Here is a 15,319-nt window from a genome sequence, read left to right as displayed (position 1 = left end):
ATTATTTTAATACTAAAAGTTTATTGGGTATATATACTTATATACTCAAAATTTATGACATTTAAACTCATGAAGAATGGGCAAAAGATAGACCCATAAAGTCTAACAGCAGACAAATGTGTGCAATGAAAAGGAAAAAATATGTGTGTGTGTGTGTGTGTGTGTGTGTGTGTGTTTAGAATTGCATGGACATATGTACATATAATTTTACAAAATGTAATGATAAATAATAAATACTTTAAAATTTATTTTAATTTCCAGAACCACTCATTGAACTGGTATAGCAGAAAGAAACTTTAGTGGTAAACATTTCAAATAGTTCTCCACAGATTAGTGTGTCTGCTTTTAGAATTTGACAGTAGTAGTCAATAACTAATGTCATGTGCTATAGCCATACATGTAACACCTGAAAGTTCAGTAGCTTAATGCAGTAGGAATTTACATTTTACACAGATAGCAACTTATTAGGAGTGTTCATTTAGTACACTTCTCTGTCTGGTGTTCCCAAGCTAGATGAATTTTTCTCAGTGTTAATTCCTGAAGACTGAAGAAAAATGAGGAATTTGAAGATATCTAAGTATTTCTTGCATTTCAGCTAAGAATAAGAATTTGTACATAGGGTTTTGTAAAACTCCAAATATTTTGTCTTCATAGTTGATATGATATCATGTAAAGGCAAATTAGAAATAAGTTTCCAAAAAGCTGCTCAAAAACTTATGATTGGGGCCGGGGAGATGGCTCAGTGAAATAAGCGCTTCCCTAGCAAGTGCAAGGGTCTGAGTTCAATCCCCATTTCCACCAAAAAAGAAAAAAAATACCTTATGATTGATATTCAGGTCCAAAATCATCTTGACTAAAATGCTTGTGCATGTTTTCAAATATATATTCAAAATATTATAAAAGAAGCATTTTTGTTGTAAATCCTCTTTGATTTTTATAGTAAAATGTTTCTCTAATGAAACAATTGAAAATTTGATTAGCTAGTTTGACAATCAAATCACACTTTAGTCTGTTCTGATTTTACAGAGATCCAAAACTTTAAAATTTTAAGAGACAAACTTTGATATAGGTTTTAAAATAAGGAGATTTTGAGAGCTGCATTTACTGTTAACCGACTCTTACTCTAAGAGAAAGTGCATCATTTTAGCTTAGCCCTTTCCTTCCAAAATTTCTGATGTGATAACTTAGTTGATGAGCTCCAACTTCATACACTGTACTAATAACCTTCTCCATACCCACACTTTTTATTTATTTATTGTATTTCAAATACTGGTTTATTTTATCTTGTGCTTTGCTTTTGTATATGGAGCACTTCTGAATAAATATAACCCTTAATGTAAGTTTCCTTCTGATAGAATTAAATGAACCACAGTAGCATTTGGGTTGCTCACGTCAGCACAGCCTGGGAATGACCTCGTGCCAGCAGTCCCTCCACTGGTGGCCGGAGAAGTGCACTTGAAGGCCGGTAGGAGGAACTCTGTAGTTGATTCCCTTGCCCTCCTCACTGTGTGTGAACACGGGTATCTGCTGCCCATCTTTGAGTTCCAGGATGACCTCCTGAAGGCACTACCTCTGAAAAGGGGCGCTTCTGGTTGACTGAGTGAGGGGATGACTCATTGCCGTGGGCCCAGAGACAAGACTCTTCAGCTTGGTCACTTGATCGCAGAACTCACCTGAAAATCTTCAGAGGACAGGGTTCCTATAGTCGCAGTACTCAGAAGGCTGAGGCAGGAGGATCACTCCAAATTCAAGGCCAGTCTGGGATTTTATCTGTTCTTTGGTGATGGGAAGAAATGCTGATATGAAGAAGATGGATCCTGTAATCCCAGTTAGTTCAGAGTCTGAGGCAGGAGGGCTACAACTTTGAGGCCAACCTGGGCAACGTCTCAAGACCCTGTTAGCTGGTGTGGGCAAAATCGCTGAGAGCTTCAGAACTTCTGCAGGGTAAGGAGTGGGCGGCACAGGCTGTGTGCCCAAGAGTGCATTCGAGACTTCTGGCGCTGTATTTTAGGGAAGGGTCTACACGGTGTTCAGGGTCTCACTACTAGATTGGACTTGTAGTGATTCTCCTGTTTACAGCCTTCCAACTGCTGGGATTACAGGTTCACACCACCACGCCCAGTCTCAGTTGCACCCCAGGAGTGGGGCTGGCACAGCAGGCCCAGGGATCGAACTGTACCGACACTTTAATGAAGTATGTCGAATTTATCATTTCCAGGAGGACTAGGGTGCTCTATGCTCAATTCATTTGGCTCAAGATGTTGTGTTGTCCCAATCAAAATTTGGTACGTGTAGTCAGCCTTACAGTTTTTTCTTTAGATCCAAACTCAGTTTAAGAAATACGGCTCAATTTTTACTTTATTCAAATCTTCAGCCAATTTTCCTCCAGTGTTCTCCATGGTATTTTTTTTTTTTCCTTCATTGTGTTTTATTAGAAAATTACTCCTGGAATCTAGCAGTGTTCTTATTGAAACTTCTAATTTGTGGTTTGATATCAAAGTTAAAAACTCATCCCGGCCTTCCATGCTGGCCCTGTCCCCATGTGCTGCGACAGCTACTGAGACTGGGCTTGGTGGCGCATGCCTATAATCCCAGTGTTTGGGAGATTGAAAGCAGGAGAATCACTGTGATTCTGATCCATGTAGTGAGACCCTGTAGACTCTTAACTAAAAGCATTAAAAAAAAAAAGTTAAAATCTCAAAAGATGAGTAATATGGCTTGACTTATTTTTGAGGGTGGAAATCAAGGATCACTATTTTTTTTTTAAATAGGAAAACAGATTATTGAATAATAAATTTTCTTGGGCCATAATTTTCAGAATCTCTTTTTCTCCTTTTTGAAAAAAGATATGACTTTTATTCTTGTTTTCCTTCCAATTATCCAATTTTGAGTCAACATTCCTAGTAGTTATAGAGACAGTATTATAAAGGACATGGAATTTGACTCCACCTTTAAAAAGAGAATGCAATTTCCTATAGTTTTTATTTAAAAAAAAACAGATTAAATCAATACTGTCTTAGAGGTAGTACGGCATCGAGGAGAATGGAGGCTAAACCTGTGATAACCTGTCTCAAAATCCTCATCATGATCTATGCCAACTTCAGGATCACTGGGCTGATCCTGTTGGCTGCTGGAGTCTGGGGGAAACTTACTCTGGGCACCTATATCTCCTTCATTGCTGAGAACTCCACAAATGCTCCCTATGTGCTCAATGAAACCAGCACCACTGTCGTTGTTTTTGGCTTGTTTGAATGCTTTGCTACATGCCATGGGAGCCCACGGATGCTGAAACTGTATGCCACGTTCCTGCCACCGGTGTTTCTGGCTGAGTTTGTGGCTGGCACTTCAGGTTTTGTGTTCTGCCATGAGATTAAGGACACTTTCCTGAGGGCTTACATGGGCGCCTTAGTTCACTACAACAGCAGTGATGAGAGGAGTGGGGCTGTGGACCACGTGCGGTGCAGCCTGAGCTGCTACAGTGCACAGAACCACACCACCTGGAGCATCAGCGACTACTTCATGAATCACGACATCCCTCCCAGTTGTAGCATGAACGAAACTGATTGTAATCCCAGGATCTGCACAGTCTGACTGGGGCTGCTGCCAAAGTGAATCAGAAGGTTTGTTATGATCTGGTGACCAGTTTTATGGAGATAAACATGGGGATAATCGCTAGAGTGGCTTTTAGAATTACCTTCTCCCAGTTGACTACATGTTACTGGCCTGTTGTGTGTTTCAGTTCATCACGGCCAATCAATATGTGATGGTGTAGGAAGTCTTTCAAGAACGTTGGAAGAAGAGACCTGTGTTAAAAAGGAACTACAGCAACCTCTGAAAGACTTCCAAAGAATGTTAGAGCCCAGTACATAATACACCTGCCCTGCTCCCACTTCCCCGTCCCTACATGCAACTGACCCTCCTACCCAGGCTCTTCTTTTCCTTCCACGCTATGTCATATGTAGTGTCTGTCTTGTGAAGCCTTGTTGTGCCACTAAGTGTAACCAGGTGCCCCTGAAGCTAGTGCTAGTGAACCTCACCCCAAGGCCCTATGCATGCTAGCTCCTCCAGTGTCCTTGGTCCAGCTGCAGCTCATTGTAGGTGACTGGTTAGCACACCATCACTGGCCCTCTGGGGCCTGCATGTAACGTGGGAGACTCTTGTTTAGCCCCTCACTGTGGTAAGTTAATGTCACACACCTTAACATAGATAAGCAAATGATAGTTATCTCTTCTTTTGGCTTAATCTTGTTTGATTTGGTTTTCCATTTACTACGGCTCTTCCCTACCTTCTTCAGGCTGCCCAGGACATGTAAAGAGACACATTGGTATTTGTTCACTAGGAGAGTAAAGCATGCATCACACATTATGGAAACTGTTGAGTGTCAGGTGGCCTCCTTGCTCTTAACTGTTCTGTACCTGGGTGTGTACACATGGACAGGTTAGTGTGCCTTTGCCTCTCAGGGGAAACCTGTATAACCCTGTTACAAAGCTGTGCAGTTGCTTCCTGTGACAGCTATGATATTATCATTGTTTTTTGCCCAATTGTTATCATATTGTTTTACTTCATTCTGTATTTTTTTCTGGCATGGACAGTACAGACTTTCAGGACCTCATGAGATCAATTTAAAAATGAGTGTGAAGGGGAAATAAAAGTCAAAATATTTTTAAAAGATCTTTAAAAATAATGCCTCTGTCTAGCAACAGTGTATGGAGACCGTGAACATTTGTGATATACGTATTAATAAACAGAGTAATTTTTTAAAAAAAATACTGTCTTGTGGCTGGCCAAGTAGCTCAGCAGATTAAAGCACCTGCAATCAGGCAGGGAGGCCAGGAGTTCGATCCCTGGGCCTGCCGTGCTGGCCCCACCTCCAGGGCGCACTGAGATAGCAATTGAGACTGGGCATGGTGGCACATGCCTGTAATCCCAGAAGGTTGTAAATAGGTGGATCACTATGAGTTCAATCTAGTAGTGAGACCCCGAACACCCTGTAGACTCTTCCGTAAAATACAGAAAAAATAAATAAATTTTTAAAAATACTATCTTAGAGTAAATAGTATAAGCATGTTGTATTAAACTTGAACTCAGGCCCCACTTGTAGAATTCATCAATAGCTCAACTTAATCTCTACACTGTTCATAGTTCTTTTGCAAAAATAGAGAATGTTATATATTTTCACATTTCTGCAGCTCAAATAGGAAAAAGTATATAAACACAGAACTGAGTGCAAGAACCACTAAACACAGTATATAGTTGAATATATTATATTTATTATTCTTAATAAATTTTAACTGTCACATCAGTTAAGATTTAGGTGGCAAGCTTAACTCTAGACAACTAACAGATTTGTCCAACTACCACAATCTATTGCTGATGACCTTGATACTACTATCTCAACTCTCTGATTCTCAGACCTCGAATTATCTACAATAGATGTTTTGCAGTTATATTTAGAGTTGTAAATAAAATAGTGTCCTACAGAATGATCCTAAAATGTGGCTTGGACATTGTGAAATGGCTTTATTTATTTGGTTGTATTTATTTTTATTTTTTTGGCAGTACCAAGGATTGAACTTGGGCCTTTGCACTTGCCAGGGAAGCGGTTATTCCACTGAGCCATCTCCCCGGCCCCCTAAATGGCTTTATACATTTAAAAAAATGGGATCTAAATGGTAAAATTAAGCCCAGTATAATAAATCTCTAAACACATTAAATCACTCTTAGAGCAAGGATTTTTTTTTTTTTTTTGTATTTAGGATTATTTTGTATACAGGTTACACAGGATCTCACTGTAGAGATTGGCCTTGTAGTGATGCTCCTGTTTACAGCCTCCCAAGTGCTGGGATTGCAGGTGTGCACCACCATGCCCATTCTCAATTGCTATCTCAGCGTGCCCCGGGAGCAGGACCAGCATGGCAGGCCTGGGGGTCAAACTCTTGGTTCCTACGTCTGCCTAAGGCAGATGCTTTAATCCACTCAAGTATTTAGTACAAGTATTTTGTATTTGCATCAGATAATACTACCTCATATCAAAAATTCTAAACTCGTTAGGAATCTGTGATGTAATTTTTAAAATATGGAATATAAATATTATTATAAGAGAGACTGCTAGGGATATAGTTCAGCAGCACAGTTCCTGCCTGGTAAGCCCAAGGTCATGAGTTTGATTCTCAGTACCATAAAAACGTACATGATGTTTTTAGTGCATTTTTCAATTTTTATTTATTTATTTTTGTGTATTTGGTACAGGGTCTTACTATGCAACTATTACTCATAGCGATCCTCCTGTTTTCCACCTCCTCACAGCAGGGATTACAGGCATGCACCACCATACCCAGTCTTTTTTTTTTTTTTTTCATGATTTTTGAGAAAAATTACATTCTTTTAATAACAGTGATTTATCTAAACTCTTTTTTTTTTTTTTCTTTAAGTACTTTAATTTCTTCAAGTTTGGTATCAGGACTGACTGAGATAAAAAATATAATTGGGTCCCATCATCATTTTCATAGAAATGGCTTTCAGAGAAAACAGGCCAGATGAACCTTACTGCTTCCCATTGTCAGCCAGTACGGAGGTGCCACGACAAGCAGACAGCAGAGTCTGGTCGGAAGGCTCAAGATCTGTTCCCTAGTACAACTCACCTATTCGCTGGAGGAGAAGCCTCAGAAACAATGTGGGTGTACTTCTTGATTTCCTATGATTATCTAGACATTAAATCTGAATGAAATCCATAATGCCCTCTTGTATCCATATCGGTTGTCATGCTTTTCCTGTATGTTCAGAAGAATAGTTTCATAGATAATGCTTCTTAAAATTTTATTTCATTTGAATAGCTAGCATCTCAGGCTGGTTAGCATATCATAGCACAGCCAGGCCAGTCACTTTCGCTGTGTAGGACTGCATAAGAAGGAAAAGTCCAGACTACTAAGTTGTTGGATCGGGGCATCGTTGGTAGGAAGGGGCTGAAAACAAGTCATGAATGGAAGAGGCACAGAGGACAGACGTGCATGAGGTCAAGGAAGGACAGTTAAAAATCCCTTTAGTGTTTATCATGCATTGTCTCTTTCAATAAACACGATAAAATGAGAAAACCACTTGTGAGATGTTATCTTTATTTTATACAAAAGGAAAATGGTTATCATGTGTAGGAGGAGCATGTGTGAGGGCTGGTAGAATAGCACACCATCTTCTCCTGTTATTACATGTGCATCTATCTAGTTCCCTCTGTGCCTCACCCAATGGCCTAGGTTCTCCACCTTAGGGATTTGACATAAGGGAGCAACCTGACAGATCAACAAACCTACCCCACAGTACTCGGTAAGTGATAGAATTTAAATGGAGACAATTTTGGCTCTGTGACCATATTCTTAACCCCTAAACTGAACCAACTTTCATGATTGTTTTGTGAAGCCTTGTTGTGCCATCAATCCTTTCACAAGGATTGATGCACCTTATTATTCTCAGTTGTTTTATACAGACTCGTAAAAAAAATTATAATATTTGTCATTAGCATTGAGGACACACTTATGTAAAAGTTGCCATAGCTTCACTGCAAAATGACAAGTTTGCCGTTTCATCATATGTTCAACATAATAGTTTAATAAAGGATAGAAGATGAGCTTGGTGTGGTGACACAGGACTGTAAACCCTGTACTCGGGAGGTTGAGGCAGGAGGATCCTTGTGAGTTCGACACCAGCCTGAGGCACAAAGTAAGCACAGGGCCAGCCTCAACTGCACAGTGAGATCCTGTCTCAAAAGAGAGACACCCCCAGAAAAGGATAGACAACAGCTCTAGTTATCTTTTTGTTCTGGCAAAATCAGGGATTGAACTCAGGCCCTGGTGCTTGCCAGGGAAGGGCTCATTCTACTGAGCTATCTCCCCAGCCCTCTAGTTATCTTTAAAACTACCGAGCTATTAATTTTTAAGCACTCACATAAAACTTACAGTGATTTAATGGTCAAAAGTAAAATGCTAAAGCCCCTTTCTGTTAAAATAAATCTAGAAACAAATATCTTTATTCAAGAAAATGCTTCTGGAATGGCTTCTCCAGAGCTGCTTAGATTCGCAGAAGTAAAGACACAAACAGAATTACAGATTTTGTGGCTAAAGAAAATATCTAAATAATACCTACATACCTCTATACACACACACACACAGACAGATTCGAAGTAATTTATATCCTTATGGGTTTGGTAGTTATAAAAATATTGTAGAAACTTCAAAATACATAAAATGTTTGATTCTATTTATGTAAATAAGTAGTTTGCTCACACACAAATTACATTATTTACATATATACATGTATGTGTACATATATATGTATATATAAATATATGCATACATATACATTATACATACATATGTAAATAAAGAGCAGACAGTATTTGAAAGCATGCTTTCCAGTCATTAGTTAGCTGCTTATCAATAAGACAGAAGTGAGTATAGTATGTGAAAAGCAGTCATTAAGCGAATGTTGGAACATTCACGAATTTGAAAACCAGAAGTATGAATTTAAGTAAGCCATGAGTAGAAATATCCACAGAACCAGTTTCACAAATAAAATGCTGTTTGTTTCACAAAATACTCAAACATAGCGCCCGTGAGATTGCTCAGAGTGTAAATCGCCTGCTTAGGCAAGGTTAGGCGAAGTGCAGGGCACACAGTTCAATTCCCAGCACCACATGCCATGCCAGCCGTGCCCCCAGGGTGGGTTGAGCTGGCCACAAAAAAAACAAAACAAAAACATCCATCCGTCCATCAGGAGTTACTCATAGGTGATTTCAGAGCCTTAGGGTGCTTGCCAAGACAGTGAAGATATGGATGTAATGACTTTTATTGACTGTCAACATTGCAAAGTTCTTGAACTGTAGACTTACCTATATTTTAATGTAATTTTTGATGAACTTGCCACAAACATAAATATTTTTCAGTTTAATTACGAATATCAGGGCCAGGGAGATGGCTCAGCGGAATAAGTCCTTCCCTGGCAAGTGCAAGGGCCTGAGTTCAATCCCCAGTTCCGTTAAAAAAAAAAGAAAGAAAAAAGAAAAAGAAAAGAAGAATATCAGCAACTAATACACTGTAAAAGGACGCTCTTTTCAGGTTCAGAATCCAAAGCCTTGTGTACTTCCAGATGTTATTTCCCATTATTCAGTCAGACAGTCCTGCTCCGTTAATTTTTTTCTATCGTTATTGTTTTAATTCAGGGTCTACTTTTTAATCTTATATACTAGGTATTGGAACATTAGAGATTTATCTGTTCCATTTAACAAAATTGAGTGGTGCATACTTTTAGGGCTCTGGGAGTATCCCTAGCCCTAGAGGGACTAATTCTTTGTTTTCAGTTTTTTATATTGAATATAGTATATTATTAAATTGAATACTTTGAGCTTTTGCTGACTACCTTAAGTACTGGCTAGTCTCCATGGAAAACAATTTTTCTGTAATATATCCTTTGTTTGAGTGACAAGAACATTTAAAGACTAATGATGAAATTGGAATTACTGGCTTTTGATATAGATGTCATTCACATTATAATTTGTAAAACTTCACATAATTGAGGGACAAAGAAACAAGAAATCACAATATCTATACTCATAGATGTAGCCTATATAGTGATGTCACAGCTTCAAGTATAATAAAAAAGTACATGCAGGAAGTAGCTATTTAATTTGCTATATATAAACTTAGACTTCAAAGCTACAATGCAATTAGTTGAAATGGACATCAAGTCATGTAATTATCTTCAGACAAATATATAGATCAAGAAGAAAGTGCCAGTCAGGATAATGAGTCATTCTATCCAGCGATATATTTAAAGTTTGGAAACAGGAAATAGCAAACACTTTGTGTTCTTTGCACCAAATGCTGTGAGGTCCACTACAACCAAAATATACAATCAAACAGACACTGAGGGAGAAAGAGAACGTTGGAATTGATCTCTTTATCTCAAATAACATTTGTGTTTGAGTTTTAAATGAGTTATTAAAATTGTAAGAAAATGGAGGCAATTTGTCATGATATTAAAATACTTATATTTGTTTACATATTGTTTATAATTCATTTTATTTTCATTTTTTTAAATTGATATATTTGTACCGGGTCTCACTATGCAGCTCAGACTCATAGTGATCTTCCTGTTTTCAGTCTCCCTAGTGCTGGGATTATAAGCACAAGCCCCCACAGCTCTGGCACTCCCCGAGTCAGGGCCAGTGTGGTCTGTGATGGCGGGAATTGAACCCCAGTCCCTGTGCTTACCTAAGCATGTGCTTAGTAGGCCGAACTATCTCACTAGCTCTTATAATAGTTCATAAAATTGTTTTAGAAAGCAAACTTGGATCTACTTATTTATCTTTACATTAGACAGATAAAATGATACATAATGATTATCTTTAATTTTATAACATTTTATACTGATCTAATTTTATTCAAATTCACTTAGAACTGTTTTCAGTGAACTTCTTCATTTTCAAGGTACATAGAACTTTAATGGTAGTAGAGAAAAGGAATCGAAGTGCTGTGTTTCAGTCTCAGTAACTCTATGCAGGGATCCTGTGGAGACAGCAGAGGTGTTGTCCACTGCAGCAAATACTAAGGAGGAGAGATCCAGCGGCCCAGTATTTGGGTATAGAAGCCGGCAACCGTGGTGACAGGAAGAGCCCCTGATCCTGACAGTCCCTGTGAGCTCCTTGAAGGATTCTTTGAAAGGGAAATTGAATACTTTTATCTTACTCAAAAAATGTTTTAGAAGATATTCATTATACAGAAAATATTTACTTAAATCTTGTATAAATTACGAATATTGCAAAAGATAACTGATAGGAAGTTGTTTTGGGGAAACCCACCTGAATTTCAAAAGCTTTAAGAAGTTAAATTTCCTTCTTTAAATAAAACAATATGACTGCACAAATAGAAGCCCATAAATTATACTACTACAAGAATAATATTACGAAAATACTAACATTAAAAGATATATTTGGGGCCAGCTAAATAGCTCAGTAGATTAAAGCACCTGCAAGCAGACACAGGGGCGAAGGGTTCAGTCCCCGGTCCTGCCATGCTGACCCTGCCCCCGGGGCACAGGGAGACAGCAATTGAGACTGGGTATTGTGGCACGCTCCTGTAATCTCAGCACTTTCGAGGCTGTAAACAGATGGATCACTACGAGTTTGTTCTAGTAGTGAGACCCTGAACACACTGTAGACCCTTCCCCAAAAATACAGAAAAAAAAGATGTATTTGATTTCTACATCTTTTTTTCCCCAACTTGTCGAAATATTATTTTAGATGGAGAATATGTATGTTATTGAATAGTATTTTTAGGCAATATTATACTTATCTAACTTGATTGTTATTAGAGTTATGGCATAAATATGATCATTTAATTATTCCTAAAGTCAAGCCAAAAAAGAGAGGACAGTTACATGTTTTAAATGAATAAAGTAACAGTTATACTCTTTGTGAAGGAAAATTAATTTGTTTTTCAATGTAAAGATTTCCAATAAACAGTAAGGTTTTGTTTATGCACTTATGTCACTATCACAGCAATAAAGACAAAATATTATGATAAGGTCCAGATGTGGCCGCTTGGCACTTTCTAGTTATCGCCTTCCTTCACAGCAAGTTCTTTGTCTTACCACAGAGAAGACCCTTGTTGCGATTCACGTATACCAAACTGTAAAAGGTATCCTCTGCCCAAATTCTTTCATTTAATGTTGAGTTTTCAAGATGAACCCATACTTTCCATGTGCCAGTAAAACACTCTTTTGCGTCCTCAAGAGCATTTCATAGTGGGAACGTACCGTGCTATTCGACTCATGGTCTAATTAATGAGCATTTGCATGACTGTGACTCTTTGGCCGTGATGCCCGTTTATGTTTCCATCTACTTTTTGGGCATATATGGTTTGTTTTTTTTTTGTACTCATTCTAATGTATTTAAGTGTAAAATTACTTTATCATGAACAGGTTAAATTTTGGAAAATGGAATAAATTTTCCGAAGGAGTACCTTAGTACGTTCCCACCAACAATTTTGTTTAATCGTATCTGCACAACACTTCATAGTATTCATAATGCGGCCTTTGGCCTGGCCGTGCTATGTGGTACTGGCACCTTTTAGGTTTAACTAGAATTGCACTAATTGCCAAAGCCATTGAATACCTATGTATTTGCTTAAATACTACTTGATTCTTGAAATGTCTTTCCAAGTAAGTTGCCCATTTTTATCAAGCTGGTTGAATGCTTATTATTTATGCGAAGAATTTATTTATATGTTCTATGCATGCATTCTCACTTTGGTTTTCACTTTCCAACATTAGCTACAGAAAATAGACCACAATGAGGAAATCTCCAGTTTCCACAAGACAAAGGTTTCCACAAAGATATTGATTTCAGTGCTAACAATAATATATTCCAGAGAAAATGGGATGATTCTTTACACAAAAGTCCACTTCATTTCTTTGGATTTGGTGGTTCTGGGGTCCTCCTCAAGAATTTTCTGCCAAACACCATGTTTCCTTTTATTTATTTTTTTTTATATTACCTCTTACAAACAGTCCTTATTTTTTTCCATGGAATTTTGCTCTTATTCTTTCAAAAATTATTTTATATATATTTTAAAATTCTAATTAAAAGGTAAAATTTGTATGGATTTTGAGTGCAGCAGAATTTCAATGCATATGTATACGAATGTGCTTCTATATATATATATTGTATAATGTACTAATAAGGGTAAACGTATCAATCTCAGTTTATCATTCCACATGGTGAGCCCTTTCAACATCTTTGACTCAAGGTTCTTTGAAGCACATTCTACCATTTTCGTCATTCTATTGTGCAATGCAATCATTTCTCCTAACTACGCCTCAGCATTGCTTGATCTGTGTTGCTACACTGTTTTCACTCCTGTCCCTCAAGCCTTCAGGAACCACCATTTATCTCCTAATTCCTGTGTGGTCAACATTTTTAGATGCCACATCTGAGTGACCATGTGCTAGTATTTGTCTTTCTGTTCTTGACTTCTCCCTCCATATGTCTTCCAATTGACTTAAATTGTTAGAAGTAACAGTGGTTTGCCCTTTTTGAGGTGAATCAAGTTCGTTGCTTGTATGCACTTCATTTTCTTTACCCAATCTTCCATTGATGGGCATAAATAAGTACATACCATTATCCAGCTCTTTTGTGTTGTGCTACAATACATATAAGAATACAGGTGGTGGGCTTCTTGATTACATTTATAGTTATCATATTATGAATTTAAATTATCTTTAGAAGTTGCATAGGAAGATAAAAGATGAAATATATGATTGATCCATTTTCCAACCTATGCAGTGGCGAAAATAATGAATACAATAAATAAATACTAAATATAATAACATAAATATAATATATATTATAATAAATGCAATAAATATTGATTTAGTATTCTAATGATAGTCTTCTCATGATACTATGTACAATAGTATTAATTCTATAAGTTGTTTTTAATTATCATGTGCTCTTTTCTTGATGCAGTTGTCTTCGGAAGCCAAAATTCTCTCAGAGCTCAAATTATCACAAAACAAATTAAGAACTTTATTCTCTAACAAAGAATGCACGTCCTCATTTTCACTCTTAGAATATCGGGAAGTTTTCTTGATAACACTAGCTATTCTATATGTGTGCAAATGTTAGCAAGCCATTAAAGTTCTTTGAATATAATTTTACTTGCAGAAAAATGAGAATATAGAGGCTGGGGAGATGGCTTAGTGGAATAAGCACTTCCCTGGCAAGTGAAAGGGCCTGAGTTCAATCCCTGGTTCTGGAAAAAAAAAAAAAAAAAAAGAAAAAAAAAAGAAAAGAAAAAAAATTGAGAACATCTGTAATTTTAATACAAGTAGGTAATACAATTTTACAAAGTAGAAAGTTACTTTCATTAGGTGGTACTTACTGTCACTTAAACTATAAGAGATGTATGTGTTCCCAAAATTCAGTGTCGTAGAATCTGGTTATTGAAAATATGAACTGTGTAACGTAATACCATCTGATTCCAAGGGTGAGTAGTGTTACCCAGTACAAATGGCGAATGCAGTGTCAGATTATTTGCTGAAACGAACATCTGAAGGTCTTTGCTACTCTTGGCTGAATAATTTCTACTGTATGCATTTGTTTTTTGTCTAATTAACCTTCTGTAACTATCATTCCTTGCAACCCGCTCCCACTGGAAAATCATGCCTGAAATGCAAAAAAATTATTTCAACTCTTTCATGATCTATTCAGTGTATCTATTGTCAATGAATAATTGTGACTGCAGATATATTCCTTACATAATTTACAATTTTCAGTACTGAAGCCAATTATTGGGGTTTTTTTTGAAGCCAATTATTGTTAATGAAACCTTTATTTATTAAGCAAACAAGGAACAAGCCTTTTGTGTGAAAACAACTTCCCATGTTGAGTGGATTTCTATTTATTGAGACTGCTCAGTATATTAGCATGTTCCATAGCAACAAGATTAAATGGCATTTTAACTCTTTGAAGCTTAGACTAATAGCTCTCTTATTAACAATTCGTTTAACATGTGTAAAGTGAAACAGGAAACCAGTTTGCAAATGACAGAGTCAAAACTTCTTCAAGTTCTATTAAAACTACATACTATGGAAGGACTCTACCTTGGGAATTTAATTCTGACATGTTCTTTCTTGTATACCGAAAAGAAGAAATGTGTATAATTCTCCATAACTGTTTATCAAGTCCAAATTTTATTCTGGAATTGGCAAAATACATTTCAATTACTTTTGTTTTATAATTAAACTTATATAAAATGGAAGATACAGACTCACTTAACATAATAACTTTTCTGACATACTTGCATTTTTCAAAGAATAATTTTTAACTGTTTATACTTCTTGTTTATTTAAGAGATACTTTCAATTTTATGTGTTTTTGTACCTCTTCCTTTTGTGTCGTTTTTGGGGAGATGCAGGGTTTAAATGGCTCTGAGGCAATTTGCCTTAATTACTAACTGTGCTTTTCTTCTCTGACATGAGGAATATTCTTGCATTATTTACTTGCTTGATGCCGCATAGACTAGTTCTTCATTACTTCATTGTCTTCAAATATTTCCTTTCATTTATATGATAAGAGTCTTTAAAAGATAATTAAAATAATGAATGATTTAGTATTCTGCCTTTGAATAGAAAAGCTGTCTCCAATAGGATCAGCTTTTTATGTGTTAATGCCAGTCCTTCTTATAAACCCCGACCTATCTCTGCTTACCAAAAGAATAAATAAGTAAAACTAGCACATTTTTAATTTTCTTTTTTTCTGCTGAGTTAATTT

General features: G+C 36.9%; 1 pseudogene; it reads left to right on the top strand.

Annotated features, from left to right (window-relative positions):
• Positions 1-3,036: 3,036 nt before the first annotated feature.
• Positions 3,037-3,772, top strand: LOC101575355 (annotated as a pseudogene).
• The last annotated feature ends 11,547 nt before the right edge of the window (positions 3,773-15,319 follow it).

The sequence above is a fragment of the Octodon degus genome, unplaced genomic scaffold, assembly GCF_000260255.1.
Source record: "Octodon degus isolate 3935 unplaced genomic scaffold, OctDeg1.0 scaffold00005, whole genome shotgun sequence".
Lineage (NCBI taxonomy): Eukaryota > Metazoa > Chordata > Mammalia > Rodentia > Octodontidae > Octodon > Octodon degus.
Note: the sequence above shows the minus strand (reverse complement) of the source record. Positions and strands in the feature narration are given on the sequence as shown.